Source organism: Camellia sinensis, chromosome 15, assembly GCF_055761805.1.
Source record: "Camellia sinensis isolate YWXY chromosome 15, ASM5576180v1, whole genome shotgun sequence".
Taxonomy (NCBI): domain Eukaryota; kingdom Viridiplantae; phylum Streptophyta; class Magnoliopsida; order Ericales; family Theaceae; genus Camellia; species Camellia sinensis.
In genome coordinates, this window is record NC_138975.1 from 135,111,657 (window position 1) to 135,133,033 (window position 21,377).

Consider the following 21,377-nt stretch of genomic DNA (forward strand, 5'->3'; position numbering starts at 1 on the left):
TGTCTGTTATTATTGCCCTTGGGATCCCAAACCTAGTGATGATGTTCTTCCATATGAAGTTCTTCACATCAACGTCCCAAATTTTTGCAAGGGGTTCAGCTTCTACCCACTTGGTGAAGTAATCTGTTGCCACCAGCAGGTACTTCCTTTGTCCAGTTGCTTGAGGTAGTTTTACAACAAGATTTATGCCCCATTGGGCAAATGGCCAAGGGCTGGACACTGGGTTCAAGTCTGCTGCTGGTTAGTGTATCAAAGGTGCAAACCTCTGGCATTTCTCACACTTCTTGACATAGGCTTCAGCATCTTTCTGTATGTAGGGCCACCAGTACCCTTGAGTAATGGCTCTATGAGCAAGTGACCTGCCCCCAGCGTGGCTTCCACATACTCCTTCATGTATCTCATATAGAAAGTCTTCAACCTGTGTGGGATGCACACACCTCAGAAGGGATCCAGTAAAAGATCTTCTGTAGAGATGTCCTTCTGCTGTCAAACAGAACCTTGCCGACTTCAGTCTGATCTTGTGTGCCTCTTTGTGATCATCTGGCAGTTTTCCTTCTTTAAGGAATACTATTATTACATCCATCCAACTTGGTCCCATCTCCACACACATTGCTTCATGCTCTGTGTTCAGTGGTTCTATACTTGGTCCTGCAAGTAGTCAACCATTATTGTTCTTACTTCTCCTGGTTTTATTGCACTAGCCAGGTTGGCCAAGGCATCGACATGGCTATTGTCATCTCGGCTAACCTGTTGTAGACGGAAATTCTGAAATAAGGCTACCAGTCTGCCCACCTCCTTTACATAGGCCGACATCCTTTCATCTCGGGCTGCGTATTCGCCTGTTGCCTGGTTGACTATAAGCTGGGAGTCACAGAAGACTATTACCTCGTCGGCTTCTATTGCTACTGCTAGTTTTAATCCTGCGATTAGTGCTTCATACTCTGCTTCATTGTTTAAGTCCTTAAACCCCAAACGAATGGATTCTTCCAGTATCTACCTATCTAGAGATACTAGCACTACTCCTGCCCCCGCTCATTGTCGGTTTGAATTCCCATCAACAAATAGCCGGAATGAGTCGCCGATGTAAATACTGCAGGGCCTAAGCTTCTCTTCCTTCCTTTGTTTTGCTATCCCCTGTTGGGTTTTTCCTTGCTCACTTGGACGTTGTATATCTCGACTCAACGGAGCCCGATGTATGACGGCGTCTGGTGTGAATTCAGCCACAAAGTCGGCTAAGACTTGGCCTTTGATTGCTTTCCTGGGTTTGAATTCCAGGTCATATTAGCCCAAGGCCACTGCCCATCTGGCTATTCTTCCGGTCAGATCTCCCTGCTGTAACAGGGACCTCAAAGGATGTTCAGTTAACACCACAATTTTGTGGGCTTGAAAGTGATGATTCAGCTTCTTGGAAACCATTACTAAAGCTAGTGTTAACTTCTCCAAGGGTAGGTATCTGGTCTCTGCATCTGCGAGGGTTTTACTCACGTAGTAAACCGCCCTTTGCTCTCTATTTTCTTCTCTGACTATTATTGCACTCACTGCATGCTCTGAAACTGTCAAGTATAAGAGCAGCTCCTCTCTAGGTACTGGATTTGAGAGAACTGGAGCTGTGGTCAAATACTTCTTCAAGTCGGCCAAGGCAGTTTCGCCCTCTTCTGTCCATAAGAAGTTTGTGGCTTTCTTCACTAAGCTGAAGAAAGGTTTGCACTTGTTAGAGTTTCTGCCTATAAATCTATTTAGGGCTGCAGCCCTTCCAGTCAACATCTGCATTTGTTTTTCTGATGTTGGGCTCTTCAGCTCTAAGATGGCTTTGATCTGATCCAGGTTTGCCTTAATGCCCTTTCTAGTTACCAAGTATCCCAAGAACTTACTAGACCCAACTCCAAATGCACACTTCGATGCATTGAGTCGGAGCCGATATGTTCTAAGGATGTCAAAAACTTCCTTTAAATCTTCCAGATAACCCTTAGGTTCTTTGGTCTTCACGACCATGTCATCTATGTATACCTCTACAATCTTGTCGATTAGATGTCTGAACATCTTAGTCACCAATCTCTGGTAAGTTGCTCTTACATTTTTCAATCCAAAAGGCATCACTCTGTAGCAATACAGCTCTTTAGAGATGATAAATGCAGTCTTCTCCTCATCTATGGGGTATATGGCTTTCTGATGGTACCCTCTATTGGCATCCAAGAAGCTCATCCTTCCATGCCCTGAAATGGCATCCACCAATTGGTCAATCTTGGGTAATGGGAAACTGTCTTTGGGACAAGCCTTGTTTAGGCTGGTGAAATCCACACATACCCTTCACTTACCATTCTTTTCCTTCACAACCACTGTGTTTGATAATCATGTGAGTAATTTACCTCTCGAATGGCTCTGGCCTCCAGAAGTCTATCTACTTCATTTTCTACTGCCTCAACATGCATTAATGTCGGCCTCCTTGCTCGCTGGATGACAGGTTTGGCTGACCTGTCCACATTCAGTCTGTGGCAAGTGAAATACAATTAGGTTTGTGGATATTGCTTTTGGAGCAACAGATTCAAGCTCCGTTTTAGGGGCTGTTTGCTCCGGCTTCGGTGACAACGCCAAGGACGGTGGTGGTGGCTATGGCGGTGGTGTGGAATATCTTCCTCAGTCCCTTTGCCACCGCGATCGCTTCCCCACCCCTTTGGAGCGATCTCTTTCCCGGTTTCTCTGCTCCAAGTTGTCATGAACAAGAATTAGTTGTTCACATTAACGTTATCAAATATCAATCAATAGATAAACAAAGCAGAGAAGATGGGTCGCAGAGGAGAGGAAGATCAAATATGAACAACAAATTGCATCAACTTTATCAAATATAAATCAGTAGATAAACAAATTCCACACACACTAGTTTCCAAATTTTGTGAAATAAGGGTGAACGTGAACCCTAGCGACACTATACAAGACGGCCACGTAAATGGGCAAGATTATTAAGAGGTACTATTTGAATAAAACATTTCATTTCATTTAATAAATAGTAAAATTTAAAAAAAAAAGAAAAAAAAGTAGGATTCATGATTTTGAATGAATTGTATAGATTTTTTATTTTTATTTTATTTTATTTTATTTATTAAGATATATTAATGTAAATCATCTTCTGCTCATTTTGAAAATTTAAACTTTTTTAATTTTTTTGAATCATATTACATCTGTACTTTTTATATATATTTTAAGGGAGACTTATTTATAAGTCTTATTTCGGAGACACTTATGCTATGTTAAGTCCTATATAATTTCTTATAGAGTTTTAAGTCCTATTTAGATAGGAATATATTCCACAAGATCCTATGAGTTGTCAATAAATGGTATTAATATACTATTATACACTATAATGGCAAAACCATATATAGGAAATTGAATGTTACCATAAATCATATCTATATGAATGTGAATTTCAAAATACATGAACAAGTAACATTTTCACATTCAATTTAAAAAATCAAAAAACCTAGTAAGTTTGCAAAACGTAATATGGCACGTTACGTTACGTTTATGTAGATGTCACATTACGTTTATGTAGGTGTCACGTTATGTTACGCTAATGTAATTCAATTTAAAAAATCAAAAACTTAGTAAGTTTGCGAAACGTAACGTGACACGTTACGTTACGTTTATGTAGGTGTCACGTTACGTTTCGCAAACTTAATCTATGGTAACATTCAATTTTTTAAATGTGATTTTACCATTATTTATGATATTAACAACTAATATTGAGGATAAATGTGTCAACAAACTTCACACAGGACTTATGAGAACATAAGTTTTTTAGTAGGATCATATGTAGCATAAGTCTCCCTAATAGGGCTTATAAATAATTTTCCCATATTTTAAAAAAAAATTAAAAATTAAAAAATTAACTTTTTAACTTACTTTTTCAACAAAAAAAAAAACCCACTTTGCTTGGTTATTATTTTTCAAAAATACTTTTCAGAAAATTTTACTTTCTTGTTTTCCGTATTTTTTTGTTTTTACTGAATTTTTTTAATATTTTAAGTAATTTTTTTAAAATTTTTAGACATATCTAACATAAATATACCTAAAAAGTAAAAAAAATTGTGAAAAAAATATTTTAAAAATTCACTAAATACCAAAAATACAAAAAAAAAAAAAGAATTTAGTACTTTTTTTGTATTTTTATGTATTTATTAATTTTTTAAAATATTTTTCACAAATTTTTTACTTTTTAAATACATCTAAATAAGGTGCATCTAAAATATATATATATATATATGTATATATATTTAAAATTGTAAAAATATTCATTAAAAATAAAAAAACACAAAAATCAAAAAACTTAATTTTTAAAAAACTTAATCTAAAAATTTCAAACCAAACACAACTCTAACTCTAGTTGGAGTCTTCGTCGTTGGAGTCTTTGTCGGGGCTGTTGACTAGTTGCTCAAATTTGACTAGATGGAGTCTTCGTCATTGTTGGAGTCTTCGTCGTGGCTGTTGACCAATAAATTACCTTTGTTCTACGCTCATCACTAACTTCCATTAAAACAACAATGATCCATGTTACTAAAAAAAAAAAAAAATCATTAATAGTATTAATATATTTGAAAAAAATAAAATAAAAAAATAAAGCATAGGTAGTAGGCGGAGTTTACTGTCACATCATTAATGGTGCTATTAAAATACCACTTTAGTGCTCTCAACTATTTTTCCCATTAAAATTGGTTCTTATCTGTAGTCTTTTCGGTATTCTTTTATGGGATTTTTATTGATAAATCTCATTTAGAAGTGTTCTAATCTAAGAAGTTTATGAAGGAATTTTTTAACTTACTTAGTCCCATGTATTTATACTTTTATTTCATAAAATCATTTTTCTTGATTTACATTATTTTCTTAAACTATTATACCCTTATATTTAATATTGATATTTAATGTTGGGAGATGAGAGAGAAGGGAAAGGAAAATTTCATACACAAATTAAATAATATTGATCTTATTATTTTATATTATTATATAATGTAAATATATTTTTAATTGACAATACATTAAAAAGTATGCGAACATTCTCTCTCATCTGATGTTAATATATTCTTAATTGACATCATATTAAAAATAATGTGAACATTCTCTCTCGTCTGATGTGAAAATTCACAACACCTTTTGAAATTTTTTTCTCCCATCTAATATAGCAATGTTCACAACATGTGAACCTTCTTATTTTTAATTGACAACACATTAAAAATAACGTTCATTATATTTTTAATTGACAGCACATTCTTATTCACAACATGTGAATATTCTCTTTCATCTAATGTAGTGATGTAAATGTTCACATTCGTATGTTTTAATATGAATATTCACATCATGTAATTGACAACACAATGACAAAAATTCATTTCAAATTAATATAAATATAATGATGTGAATATTCATTTTAATTACATTATGTGAATATTCATATCACGTAATTGACAACACAATGACAAAAATTCATTTCAAATTAATATGAATATAATGACAGTCAACATCCTGATGCATGAGAACTATCAAAACATAATGGCAATCAACATTAATAGGGAGTAGGAAAAATTGAGGGTATTTTGGTCTTCTTACCTCAAATAGAATCTAAGGGAATAATACAAAAGAATATGGATTAGATTGAATAAAACTCTTAGAAAGAGAATTTATCAAAAAAGCTCCATTCTTTTATTAATAACAAAAATTCTCAATTTTATTGAAAAATATTAATACGTGTTTTAAATTCATTTTATATATACACCTTGTAATTCATTAATTAAATTTTAATCATATTTTTCAAGATATTTAGGCCTCATTTGAGAACATGTTATTTTAGTAATTTTTTGATTTTTTTGCTAAAATATGAGATAAAAAAATTAGTATATTTGGGATGACTTTTTAATTTTTTACAAAAAGATGTGCAAAAAAGTAGAAAGAAAAGAGAATTTTGACTTTTTAGTATAGGTTTTTGGTTTTTTGATTTTTTTAGTGACTTTTTGAATTTTAAGCTAAAAAGTGATATTACTAAACGATGCCTTAGTCTTGGTTTGGCAAGAGGGTTAGGATTAATTTAGTAGGTGTTTGACATCTCCTTAAAAAGACAAAAGGTTAAAAAATAACTAAAAAAGTTAACACTATTCACATATTTGAAAAAAAAAAATTGAATAAAAAAAAATTATAAAAAAATTAAAAAATCAAACTGAAAAAATTATTTCCAAACAAAGCCTTACCATAACCCATTCTTTGGTTCACATTTTTGTATAGTTGTAGTAGTGCATTTACATTTCCTATATAATGGTCATCAGAGGTAGATGGTACTCCCATTGAGACAGCCACTTTTTCTTTACCAAAAAGAAAAGAAACAGCCAGGTTATTTTTTTGGGGCTGAGTCTGAGATGGTTCACAAGACCCATATTGTCCTCTGTATTGTCATATTAATTTCATTTGGACTGATGATTCCATCCATAGCCGACGGAGGAGATGCACAAACTCTTCCACATGAACTACCAAAAGGGCAGCACATCCCACGAGGACCAGGTGAGTCTGAGATATGCAATTTATTTATTTTTTAATATCTGAATGTTTGAATTAATTTACACGCACCCTGATAAATCTCAAAATTCTGAAATTAATGGCCGTGCGAATCTTACAAGGTTTGAAATATTTGACTTTCGTGAGATTTGAACATACGACCTCTTAAGTAAAAAGTCCTTTGATTACCTTCTCCACCAATTAAGCCAAACCCTTGGGCCTTATTTATTTTATGAGTTGGGGGCTTGGGATTAAAATCAATAGTGAGGTGAGATTCACAATATCACATTTGTTTGCAAAATAGTCACCGGATTGATATTCCGTTAGGATTCTGAGGCCTCGTTTAGGAACCATTCCATTAGTCAAAAAGTCAAAAAGTTATTAAAAAAGTCAAAAAGCCAACAACTCATACCAAAAAGTCAAAAATTCTCTTTTCTTTCTACTTTTTGCACATCTTTTCGTAAAAAATCAAAAAATCATCCCAAACATACTAGTTTTTTTTTAGCTCATATTTTAGTCAAATAGCTAAAAAGTTACTAAATTAGTCTGTTTCCAAACGAGACCTGAATCCCCTCGCACGAGCGGATCAAGCGTTGGTATTACAGTGTGAAAGGAGGTTTTGCCCACAATGAGGTTTAGCCACATCTAACTGTATTTCATAGTTTCCGAAATTGAAAATTGCAAGGGAAAAAAAAATCATGTTGACATTGATGATCATTCAATTGTATTTCAAACCCAAAAAATTGCAAGAAAAAAAAAAAATCATACATGAGAAGATCCACGTTGATGATCATCGTAGTCGTTGACGGTGATGATAGTCATCATTGTGTTGATGATCTCGTTCTTGCTCCTCGTCGGTGTTATCGACAAAGCTCTGTTGTTGATGGATGAAGGCAAAGCTTTGTTGATGATGAATGAATCAACATTATTAGAATCTATCAATACACTTTCAAGTCCATGGGCTGATTTGAATTTTTTTTTCTCATTATTTCATATTTATTTTATATAAAAATAATTTGATATAATAATATATTTATAAAATATAATTTTTAAATAAATTTGATATAATAACATATTTATAAAATATAATTTTTAATATTAAAATATATTAAAAACACTAAAGGATATTTATGGTATTTCATATAGTTAATTATCTCACTAAAACATATCGCAAACAAACATAATTTTGTTAATCTCTTCACTCATCCTATCTTTGAAAACAAACAGCCCTTGAGTTGAGTTTGAGATATATTATACATTTATATATAGGAAAACCAAATCCTCAAAAAGTACACACAATTCTACCTACTATGATGTGATAGGATATATGTCAACTTTTGATTTGTTACACACTTTAATGATAATATGCTCAACTCTCATACTATATCATTATAGACGAATTTATAAATAAAAATGTATGAATCACTAGTATTACTCATTATATACATCATCACTATCTTCATTTACCATAGTAACACAATCCAAGGCCGTATTTATTTGTTTGTCTAAAAATAAAGGCCATATTAATTTTGATTAAATTATTTTTATATTATACATAAACAAATTTTTTATTAATTCTTTTTAATCACTAGACATAAAGACAGTGAGTCTCTTGTGTATTTATTAATGTAAGTTATAATGATAATAACATTGAGGAAAATGACACAAAAGTTCACTGTATAGACTCACTTTCTAGACAAAAAGATGATTGGTTGATAACCTTTTTGACATATCACTAAATTTAGAAAGTGAATATACCTTTTGAGCTTAAATAATAATAATGCTCTAATGTTGAGGGTGTTGAGCTTTTGGAACAATGGTAGACATGGTATCAAAATTTAGGTCAAGGGAGGTTCTTAGGTTCAAGTATCTTTGTTCATATATATATATATATATATATATATTTGTCTGTATTGTTTTTTCTCTCTATGCATGGGTGTTTTCAAGTCGCAATTGGAAGTAAGGGTAGAAATTAAGAATTTTGAATTGTTTAAAGACTACATATTTTAATCAAATATCTCATTTGTTTGGCGAATTAGGTTAGATGAGATTATAAATGCGATAGGATTGGATGAAAAGATTGTTAGTACGGTTGTATTAGATTGAAGATGTAAGATAAAATGTGTTTATTTGTGTATTAATATGATGGTATTAGTTGGTTAGAACTAAATTTATAAAATTACCTAAAAGCTGTCATCGTATAAAAAAAAAATTGCTTTATTATTTTTATAAAGTAAAGGTAGTCTTGTCTTTTCACTCCCAATCCCATGAGATTTGAGTTGAGATCCTCTCCTTAAACTCTCTCTTTGTCTCCCTACTTGCAATGGTGGTGATGCATCTTGAGTTAATCCAATGGTTCAGATTTGGGCGAAAAAAGTAAATTTAAATTTATTTTATTTATTTTATTTTATTTTTTAATATCCAAATCTAAACCGTTGAATCAACTTAAAGTGCATTTCCACTGTTACATGTAAAAAAGCAAAGAAAGAGCCCAAGAAAAAGATCTCAACTCCCATGAGATTGGATTGTGAATCCCACATTCCCCATTGGATTACTAATCCCACCCTTTGGGGTAATTAACAATCCTATAGGATTGTTAGTCCCATAATTATTGTTACAACCAAACAAGGTTTAAATAGGACCTACCTCACTCTTAATCCAATACCATCATCTAAGAGGTATAACAAATATGATTCAAAAGTCAAAAAGTCATTATAAATTATCACATCACTTATTTTATTTTATTTTTTACATTATTTTATAAAAAATTTAAAAAATTATTAAAATAGTATATTTCTAAAGTAGATCTTTTTTAAGCATTCGTTGAAGATACATGGTGTACATGTTTTAAAAAAGACACATGCTGGGAGATGTTATGCCATCTTCCAATGTTAAAATGCAACATCGCACTACTAAAAAAAAAAGGTTTTAGAAACTAAAATTTAGAGATAAATTATTTTTTAGAGACTAAATATTTTTATTACGAAAAGTGTCGTTATTATATTTTTAGCAACGAAAATTTAACATTAGTGATGAATTATTATCTTTTTGGGACCAAATTTTTTGTCTCAAAAAATAAACCATTTTAAGATCAAATTATTTTGTCCCCTAACAGTGTATTTATTAGTGACATTTTTAAAATTTTGTTGCTAAAAGTCTTATTTTTTACTTTTCGGGACGATATTTTCACGACTATCCTCAAAACGATAGAAACTGGTCCTTAAATGTCTTTTGTAACAAAATTTTCAGTTTTAGAGATAAAAAAATTTAGTCTCTAAAACTCTTATATATTTTAGTGTCGTGGCAAAAATTTTGATGGAGAGGTGAGCATATATATTAATATATATATTTTTTTGGGTCAAATTTTAAATATGAAATATAATATTAATTTTTATTGACAAAAAAGCAAAAATAAAATAAAATAAATAAATAAAATAAAAACATAAATAAATAAGTCTATTTTCTTGTATACTAAAATGAAGTATCTTGAATTATACTTGATGATCTTTCATATTATTAAGGGTAAATTGCACTAACACCCCTTAATGATTGGCCAAACTAAGTCTTCGGATTCGGAACCCCATCGGCGCATAACGTCTTTGGGCCGATTAAGCCTCTGGATTCGGAGTGCTCTTCGTGGATATCACGATTGACCCAAAAGACTCCGGATTCGAAGCCCCATCAGCGCATTACGTCTTTGGGCTGAAAAAGCCTCCGAATTCGGAGCTTCATCGGCACACGATGTCTTTGGCCAATAAAGCCTCCAAATTCGGCTAACCAGATAGTGCCACCAAGTGACGCTCAAGGGCCGAGTAATATTCCGAATTCAGAGCGCCCTCCAAAATGAAAACATTTACACATCAAGGCAGGGATATGTAGGTTGAGCCAGTACAACCGCATAAACAAGACAAAACGTGCCAGCATTCAAAATAAGATGCTTAATTAAGCATATAAAAATTTAGAATGAGATAAACTTTTAAAATAAAACATTTTATTCGATTAAACAGTAATTACAAAAATGCAATCTGCGTTCGAAGCATTACAATATCTATTCTCATACGGCGTCGCGTTGGTACAGCAGCAGTGCTGAATCAACGCCCGCTGATCGGAGAGCATCCGCAACTTGAAATGCCTTGATCTGACCACGCTTGAATCCACGATGTTCACACCGGTGAGACAATCACTCTCGAGGTGGAGAGCTTCGACACCATAGACAACGTCAAGGCCAAGATCCAGGACAAGAAATGAATTCCCCACGAAAACAGTAATACTCAATGGTCGCGGCATTATGTCGGCCTCATTTCTCGGTCGCAGTTGCGGAGAACTCCCCCAATGTTGTTTCTCCCATTGGGCTGATCTGCTTCGACGACTTAGAGGCTAACGTTTTTCCCGTTTTTTGAACGCTCTACCTCCCGCGCGAGTGGGTTCTCTGCTGCGATTCATTGCAATGTCAAGCTCAGCCAAAGTCCAAGTTTCTCCTCTGTTGCTGAAGAAAACTCCATTTGACATTCATACTTATCTAACCCCACGCAGCAAAATCGTTTTAAATCGATTCTGAACACAGTAAGCGAAGTTACTAGAGCGAAAAGTCCGAGGCAATTTATTTCTAAATCCTTGCAGTGACCCCGAGGCAATTTCATTAACACAACCCCAAAAGACGGACGCCGAGCAATATTGGCCACAGCCACTCCATGTACTAATTTTTGGTTTTTTTGGAGTTAAAATGGCCTAATTATAGAAACAACAATTATAGATGGGCTGACTGTCTCCGGATTCGGAGCCCCTGGTACATGACACCTTTGGACCGGTTAAGCCTCCGAATTCGGAGCCTCATCGGCACAATTGACCATGCGTGACACATGCCAAATATATATTTAATAAAGAATTCTCATGACAAGCCGGCATATAACCGTTCGGAATTAAAATGCCTAGTTGACTCGGGCCGGTCAATGTTTATATAATGAAACACATGCAAACACGTGTGTACCGAATGCAAATTACAATGAAACATTTTATTCAATCAGGCAATAATTACATAATTATGAACGCGATCTGCATTCGAACGTTACATTGAGTATTTTTACACGACGTCGCCCTCATTCTCACTCTGCTCGACTTCAAAGGCGGAAAACGAAAAATGGTTACGTTGGTATAGTGGCAATGCCGAGTCGACGCCCGCTGCTCGGAGAGCTTCTTCGGCCTGAAGCGCCTTGATCCAACCATGCTTAAATCCACAATTTTCGCATCGGCAAACTTCCTCGGCGAGCTTTTCTTTGGTCTTCTGTATCCCTACTTTCCGGCCTTCGTGGTGTCACAACCCAAACCCGCCCCTATAGGTTTAGCATCGTAACCGGCCAGTGATCCTTGGACTACCGAAGGCCTCTGAACAGATTAACAAGATTAAGGGGCTAGCGAAAGCAAATACATAAACATAGTTGTCCAATGAGCTGTGCTGACTTATATGAACAGAATATTTAAAAACTTGATATACAATAACCGATAATCAACCATACATTATACCCACACACATTATAGTATTTTAAGTACAACCAACGACATCAAATCAAGTCTTAAATAAATAGAAACCACAGAACTTAAACACAAGACGCTTCGGGAACCTCCACATGAGGCACAATGGTTGGCTGACAACAGAACACAGATCCAGACAAAAGCCTTCAGGCTCGGGCTCTAGAATGCTCACCTATACATATATATACACACAATGAGCTAAAGCCCAATGAATAACATTAGGGTAAAGGGGTTAGTGAACGAAATCCTAATATATCATAAGCAGAAAACAGACCAGAGCATAATCATTCTCATATCAGAACATAATAATGGTACATCCTATAGAACACATCACAGAACGTTTTCCGACTAGAGTAATCGGTTCCAGATACCGATTAAACACATATCACCACAATGAAGTGGCTAACGAGATCTCGTAAACTTGTATGTCATGGACCCGCATTTTCATGCCGTCCCCAATGACTTGGGACTATCTATGGATGCCATAATAGATTTCAAACTTGGGATGTTCGTTCACGAAAACAGATATCATTTCAGAAATCAGAACTTATCATATTTCATTTGGAACGTAATTCATATGAACGTATCTTTACAATAACGTTACTCACAATGGTTCCAGTAAGCGGTCAATCAATCCTCGAGTCTAGACCTACAATCACAAAATACATAACACAAGCATGTCTTATCATTACACATTCAAGTGGCCATTAAGGCTTAGCTTTCAATACATTGGTTCTTATTCTTTCTTATCATAATGCCTTAAACACACACACTTGCAGTCTCAGAATTTAGTACATTCTTTTCTTAGTGTGTTTCTAATCCATAACCTCATTACTATGGCTTAATGAAGGCTTAGGAATGCCTAAGATGCAATGAGGATGCCAAAACATGCCTTGGAACACTTAGGCAAAATTTCTGAAAATAAGGTCCACACTCGAGCGTAGATTTCCTCGCTCGAGCGGACATGCAAAATGTGAATGGTCGCTCGAACGCACATTCCTTCGCTCGAGCAATCTGTAAAAGACATGAAACTTCTGGGAGCTTGCAATTCATGCTCGAGCGGACTTTTGGTCGCTTGAGTGGAGTTCACGCACTCAGATTGGTCGCTCGAGCATGAACTCCCACGCTCGAGCGTAGATGCAAATTCTGGAATTTCCAGATTGCACCTTCAAGCTCAAAACTCGAATTCCAACCTTCAAAACACATCTCTTGGGCCCCAAAACATGAGATAACATAGTAAACTTGTAAAACATAAAGAATTTAGGATCATTTCATATAATCATGGCCCAAGGGTTTGTTAAAAACTTACAATTTCAACTTAAAACATGATGAATGTTCATGAATACAACATGCATGTATTTTTCTTGTATCAAACTTCTCAAAACATGATCAAACACCACAAAACAACTTGAAACTTGATGATTTCCCCAAATGACGATGACTTTCAAACATGCAAGAGAGGATTCATGGAAATCATGCCCAATTTGTAAGAAAATGTACATGCATGCATGAATTGCAACTCAAATCTTCCTTCTAGGCTCAATATACACATCAAACTCATAATCTTGAAGAAATTTCATGTTAAATGACTTAGTTACTCAATCTAGAGATTGTAATCTTACCTAGAGTCTTGAATTACTCTTGTTCTAGCACAATCTTAGTGAGCTCAAGTCAAAGCCTTCAATTTCTCCTTAATCTCTACCTATCTCTCTCTAAAATTGCACTCCCTCTCTCTCTAAGATGAATTCGTAGATTTTTCCACTCAAGGGATAAAAGAAAATGAGCTCAAAATGAGCTTATATCTCATATATATATATATATATATATATATTTATGGTGTTAAAACACATTAATTAGAATATTAGGCTAACCAAACATGGCTTAATTAATCAGACAGAATCAATTTTTAATAAAACTTGCCATATGGTTTTAAAAATTCCAAATAACATATCAGTGTAGTCAATTTCGCTTTCGGGTGCCGATAAGGCTTTCGATTTACATATTAAAGTGGAATTCCAAACAGATGTTTCTATAAGTAACAGATAGAAAGCCAAAATCATACAAAGTGCAGAATGAACACATAATTTATTTTAATCCTCTCATTAACATCATTAAATACGGATTGGTGTCTAATTACGGATAGGGGTGTTACACGTGGAAGCCTTTTTCATAGGCCCTCCCCTTCGCGGATTCCATCGCGAACATGCTCGCCGTATTGTGATCAGCGAGCGCGGTATTGATAAGCTGTTGGGTGACCCGTTCTTCCACAATTGGGTTAGCCTGTCCGACGGGTTATGCCTGAACAGCCTTGACCTTCCTTAGCTCACGCTCAGCCGCTTTCGCGTAAGCCTCAAAGCTTCGGATGCGTTCATCCCTCTTCTTTATTTCTCGGCGGGCAGCATGGAGACACATGCCGATTTCGTAGGCGGTGTAGAGCCCTTTCACCGCGCTGTGAATGCCTTCACGAAACACTTCGAAGTCCTGCCAACCTACCATCGACTGCTGGACTTCGGGAGGAAAAATCTGTTGAGCAAATTCGACTGCCACACTTGAATCTCGAACGATCGAGTCCGCATCTGTCATGGGTCTATTTCCCACGAAGACTGCAAAACTCAATGGGTGTGGGTTCGCACCGGGCTCCTTTCTAGAACGGGGTTACGGGGATTTGCCCTGTGGCCCCTTGTCCCTCCTAGGCGACCTACTTCGACGACGAGGAGATTCACGTCTCTCTCGATCCCTCGAAATCCTACCTCCCACGCGCGAAGGTTCGCCACTTCGATTCATGTCTCCTCCCAGCTCAACTAGCGTCCTCGCTTCCCCTTTGCTGTTGAAGAAGAGTCTATTCGACATTCGCGCTTGTTTATTCTTCATCAAAGACCTGGACTGAGTTGCTCACTGAGAACATAGATAGGACCTTCATTCATTTATTCCCTACGAGGGCAGCGCCACTGAGGCAATCTCATTAATATCGAAACCTCAACAGCCCGCCACCGACCGAGTCGTGTCCCTATCAAACACTGTTATTCGGCAGTCTTAACTTTCGCAAGGGCAAATTCGTGAACCAGTTGGGGCAATGGCAGATTCATCAATCTATTCGGCTAGAAAGCCGCAGCCGCTTCACGAATCGACTCATCAATATTGTCTGATTCGGCGTTTAGTGTTCATGAACCAGCCGGGGCAAGGGCAGATTCATCAATCTATTCGGCTAGAATGCCGCAGCCGCTTCATGAATCGACTCATCAATATTGTCTGATTCGGCATTTAATGTTCATGAACTAGCCGGGGCAAGGGTAGATTCATCAATCTATTCGGCTAGAATGTTGCAGAATCTATTCGGCTTGAGTGCCGCAGCCGCTTCACGAATCGATTTACTAGTCCTATTCGGCACCAAGAGTCGATTTACTTGTTCGGATAAATTAAAGTTTAACTAATATAATTGCCAAGATTACACTGCTATCCAATCGATAGCTAGAAGGCACAACGGACAGTAATCATTTTATCCAAAGTAGTGGAAGGCAAAACTCTTCATTAATATCAAAAACTGCGTACAAGTAATAGTGAAACGGGAAAGAAATTTTCATTAATAAATTGAGCGCAGATAGTAACTAATTTATACATGAAAATTACCTTGAACTAACAAGAATCCACTAAACAAAAATGTACATTGAAATTGAAGATGCCTAATAAATCTAGAATATCTCCCAAATCAATCCTCGGGATCAGACTCAAGTGGCTCAACATCCACTTGCTCATATGGAATTGGCAAGGCCAATGTAACTCCAGCGGCAGCAAGGGCTTTGAGCCACCCATGTTTGAATCCCCGATTCTCGAATTTGGGGACCTCATTTACGTATTCCTTCAAGGCGGCGCTCTTTCCAGCCTCTAGCGCCGTAGAAGCTTCAGATTCGGCTTTTTCCTTGGCCGCCTTCAATTCTTCTAACTAAGCATCTGCCTTGGAAAGTGCCTCATGGGCTAACTTGAGCGACTCCCCGCTCGCGTTCGCCCTATCCTCGGCTTCGGATCTGAGCTGGTCAGCAGTCCGAGCCCTCTCATTTTCAGCTTCGGCTCGAGCACTTTCCATTGCGGCTCTCATCGCCTCGAACTCAGCCCTACTTCTTTCACCTTCAGCTTCAAACTTTAAACGGTCAATTCTTTCAATGGCATCACGCTGCCGGCGGCGCTCTTTCCAGCCTCTAGCGCCATAGAAGCTTCAGATTCGGCTTTTTCCTTGGCCGCCTTCAATTCTTCTAACTCGGCATCTGCCTTGGAAAGTGCCTCCTGGGCTAACTTGAGCGACTCCTCGCTCGCGTTCGCCCTATCCTCGGCTTCGGATCTGAGCTGGTCAGCAGTCCGAGCCCTCTCATTTTTAGCTTCGGCTCGAGCACTTTCCATTGCGGCTCTCATCGCCTCGAACTCGGCCCTACTTCTTTCACCTTCAGCTTCAAACTTTAAACGGCCAATTCTTTCAATGGCATCATGTTGCCGGCGGCCTAGTTCGGCTATCCTTCCAACCGTCTGCAAAACAAGTTTGGATTACCACACCAAGCAATATCGTATGCAAACCAAACCAAACGAGCAAAAAAGAAAGTATCGTATACATACCAAAAAGGTCGACTGGGCAGCGAACGCTATAGCTGCCAAATCCGGCTCTTCTCGAAAGGTGACCTTATCAGCTGGTAGTGAAACTGAGGCGGCCAAGCTCAACGCCATGGTTGGATCCTTCATAGCAGATGCATCAGAGGAGATTGGCGTGTCTTTGATCTTTGGTTGAACAACGAAAGAGACAACCATGTCGGACTCCTCTATGCGAGGTCGTTTGTCAGCAGGGCTATTCTCTGAGCCGGCCTCTCCCTCGGCAGAATGTTTTTCGCCCCGCTCTTTTGAAACCAGTCGTTCTTCCGTAACCTGCTGTTCAGCCCCGTCAATCTCGGCTACAACAACTTGAGCCATTTCTTCTCTAGTAACCACTTGTAAAGATTTAACCGGGGTAGGCTCAGAACGAGCGGCCTCGGCTTTCTTTCGGGCGACCATTCGCTCGGCATTTCTCTTTCTCGCCATCTGCGTGAGATTTTCCCTAGCCATGCCTTCAGAAAAAGCACTGGGTAGATCTCCTAAGTTTGTAAAAATTTCTCCGAAGGAAAACTCTGCCCAACCTGGAGTGGACGGAGAGTTAGGCTGGTTAAGACCGGCTGCCGCAAACGCTGATTTCAGAGCTTCGTCGACCTTTTCGGCCTCCGCAGCGAACACCTTCGTTGATTCGGCAACTACTTCGACCACCGGCTCTAAGTCTTGCTCCGAATCAGAAGCTTCGAGACCAATTTGCCTGAGGGTCTTGAAGTTGGGAAAGACAAGAGTCGTAAGGTGTAGTTCGCCGGTTGGGATCGGAATGTCGTCCGCGGCCGAGAATGTAGTATAGGTAGGCTCGTACTGCAAGAGAATATGGGCGGCTCTTCCTTGCTTATGTACGTTTGGACGGCCAAAGTACTTTAGTGCAGTCTTAATTTCCGCAAGGACTTCGTCGTCAGCCAAGGTCAGAATCCTCTTCAACTTATTGTCTGTAAAAACAAAGGGTTAGACTTCGAGAAAAAGCCGAATAAAAGAAAGATCAACAAACAAGGAGTTATACGGTAACCTGGTTCACCCCTTCGTTTGGGAATACGGTCTAGGCGATCTTCGCCTTCGTCGAATTCCCAGTTGCCTCGGGCATTGACCATTACATCATCAACTTGTTTGCCAGAGCTGGCAAGCATCGTTACCAAGTGATGGTCGATGTCCTTAGCCCTGAGAAAATAGCGCCCGAGCTGACCGGAGGATTTGGCTAAAGCGTAGCAGTGCCGAATCGCCGGAATGCCAAGGTTGATCCTGAGATGCCGATTCAACTCTACGATTCCCATTACAATTCGAAAAAAATTCACATTGGGTTGCGAAGGAATCAAACCCCAATAGCGGAGGACGGCCCTAAGAAATGGGTGTAGGGGAAAGCAAACTCCGCCCTCCGCAATGGATAGGAGAAGAAAGACGATTGTATTTTGCTCGTCCCTCTCCATATCAAGGGTATTGTCCGTTTTTAGAGATAGATGGATATCATCGGGGATAGAGAAATGTCTTCGGAACCCAGAAATTCGACGCTCAGAATGGAGGTCTTTCAAATGCTTAGCCATTCTGGTAAGGACCCAAGGATATTCTAAATCAAAGATAAATACGAAAAGTAGGGTTGCAAAGAGAAGAGAAGAAAACTTACGAAAGGCAAAGGAGAAGACGGAGAGGAGTCGCAGAAAACGCGTTGGAAGAGAGACACCGACTGGCAATCCAGGAGGTTCAAATATTTGAAAAAGCATGCATTCGAAGGGACTGAAGTTTCAAATCGTAATAAATGCGAGAGAAGCACGAATGAGGCGGGAAAGCGTTGCAGTGACCAAAAAGCATGTACGTGTTCTAACGCGCATCGGGAAGAGGGTTAACCGCCGAATTTTTGACTGCCCAGACTAGAAGCCAAACACGTTGACTAATTGATGCTAGTGGGGTGTTTGGGGGGCAATTGTGGGAGCCGGATAATTGGAAGAGTCAGAAGCGTACTCTGGAATACAGATTTTACTCGGCTCTATCCTGCACGATCAGAATGCCGAATAATACAGATAGGCCGAATAGATATTGAACTATGGCGCCGAGTAAATAAGAGGATAATGAGTGAAAAGTGGGCCTGGCCCCGAGGCCCAGGAAACAAGTATAAATAAAGGAGCAACAGAATAAGAAAGGTATGTGAGAATTGTTGTGCTTAACTTAGAATACAAGTATTCTTGAGTGTGGAGACTGACTTGTCCGTCGAAGTGCTAATTCCGGCACCCCCGACCGGAGTGTTTATTCCTTTTCAGGTGACTATCAGCGGATCACAAGCTCCCCCCAGGATCAGAAGAGTATTTCCAAACCACTTCTCCACATGTTGTAAATGTAAATCATGTGTTATGGGTGTTTTGTTTTAAAGAAATTTCACCATTAAGGTATATCATTGTGTTTGAAAATTCTACATAAAATTTATGTTTCTATATCATCACTCAATAAGAATATATTAAGGTAGAATTTAATGATGGAAAGTTATAAAATGTAATCATGATGATAGAAAGAAGAAATGGTAGGAAAAATGACAAGATGGTCATTTAGAAAATTTTAAAATATGACATTAGCAATTTATGGGACGGTTTGTAATGATATTATAAACCTTAGGGAAGGGAATGTAATTTTTCAAATGTGAAGGAGAATCTGTATTAAACAGAAACTTTAGGAAGTGTCAGTGTAATTTACCCTTGATTTTTGCAAACGAGGCTAATACAATAATTTTATTTATTATTTAACAGTGTTAAATAACGAGGAATGCCAATGATATTTCAAAAAATTAAGGGGATGACAGTGTGATTTCAAATAAATTCAAGAGCTGTCAGTGTAATTTATCATATTATTAAAGACGTTGATGATAAAATCGAATTAAAATTTTGAACAATGTTTTTCTCATAAATATGATCAAGAATGCTCATTCACCATCTTCTCTTTTTGCAAGCTAATATTTGACGTGTTTGTTGTAGATTTTATAAGTTGATTATACTTTATTTTAATTTGAGAGTTTGTACCGAACTGTTTCATTTAGTTTCTGTTTATAGTTTATTTGACAAAAATAGCTTAAATAAACTGAAAAAGAAATAGATTATTTAAAAACTGGAAAGTAAACACTTTTAACTTTTACTTTTTTATTATTAAAAAAAACTATATCAAATAAGGTCATTTTAGTTGACTCTTTTATCACTTTTTGTACGTCTTTTTATAAAAAATTAAAAAATAACTATAATAGTTAACTTCTAAACTAATATGTATGAGAAATTAATTTCTTGTGTTATATTTTATTCAAAATTTTTAATTTCATATTTCCACACATACGTTTCATAGATATTGGTGAGTGACTACTTAACTTTTTTCTATAAACTTAGAAAGGGTGACCATTTAGATGGGGAAAAAAAAAAAAAAACCGTGAGGGTGAGTTTGTATAATTTGAAAGTAATTATTAATCAATATTACTATAATAAATAGGTGTTTTGAAATCATAAAGAGGGCGCCACTTACGTAGTCCTTTTTAAGTCCATCCTTGCATACAGTATGTTCTTGTAACAAATCGTTTTGTTAAAGGAAATAATTTTAATTAGGTGTTTTTTTTAATAAAAAAAAATAATTTTGGGCAATCTACATGATTGTTGCAGGTATGAAAGGGGATCATATGTTCCGAAGCGTTAAAGGAAGGAAGGTCGGAAGTCCACCTCATGGTCCCAGCCCACCAGCCTATATCCCGGGGCCGCCAGGATTGTGATCTTCTATATTATGTGGTTGTCAACGGATATGAAAAATTATCTCAATAAATGTAATGACTCTTTCATAATTTAAAATAACAATAAATTTGTATTTTTATTTTATAGTTATTGAATATGGGGTAGTGTTTGGGTGTGTAACCCACTTAAGGGTTGCATACTATATGCAACTTTTTAGGAGTTTCCTTACGGAAAACTTATATTAATTTACGTGTTTTTGTTAGATTATTTATACGAGTTTGTGAAAATTTACATAATTTTATATTTTTTAAAATTTTTATGAGATAACTTATGTGAATTTGTGTTAGTTATGCATTTTGTGAGACGATTTACATGAGTTTATGAAAACTTACGTAATTTTATAATTTTAAAAATTTTTATGAGATAATTTACGTGAATTTGTGCTAAATTACTTGTTTTTGTAAAATCACTTATTTGAATTCGTGAAAACTTAGATGATTTTGTGATTAAAGTTTTTATGAGTTCATTTATGCGAAATTGTATTAATTTATGCATTTTTGTGAAATGACCTGTGTGAGTTTTTAAATTAATTTTTAAAAATAATTAATAAAAGGACATATAGGAGCTGTTTGGTAGAGCTGTAGAAAAGTGATTGTAAATTATAACTTAATAGATTTTAGCTTATAGCTGTGAACATAAGTTGTTAACCTATTTGGTGCAGCTGTGGGATTATGGATTTAAACAGCAGAGTAGTGTTTAGTTGATAAGCTGTAAAATAACTTTTTGCTGTGTAATTATCCTTTTTGCCCTTATACGATATGAAAATGATTATTTTGACATTTTTTCAGTTTTAATTTTAAAGAAGTTATTTCATTAATAAAAGTTAATATAATTAGTAATACAAAAATTATTATTTTCATTAATAGTGTCAATTAGTATAAAATTATTTTATTTTTTCATTATAAATTAATTAGTGTCAATTTATGGCTTAATTAGCATCATTACTTT

The 21,377-nt window shown here is 36.4% G+C and overlaps 1 long non-coding RNA gene across 1 annotated transcript; it reads left to right on the plus strand.

The window, feature by feature from the left end:
- Positions 1-6,225: 6,225 nt before the first annotated feature.
- LOC114322774 (uncharacterized) lies at positions 6,226-20,513 on the plus strand. Its single transcript, XR_014356421.1, has 2 exons — positions 6,226-6,537; positions 20,304-20,513. It is a non-coding gene; the product is annotated as an uncharacterized LOC114322774 (long non-coding RNA).
- Positions 20,514-21,377: the final 864 nt, after the last annotated feature.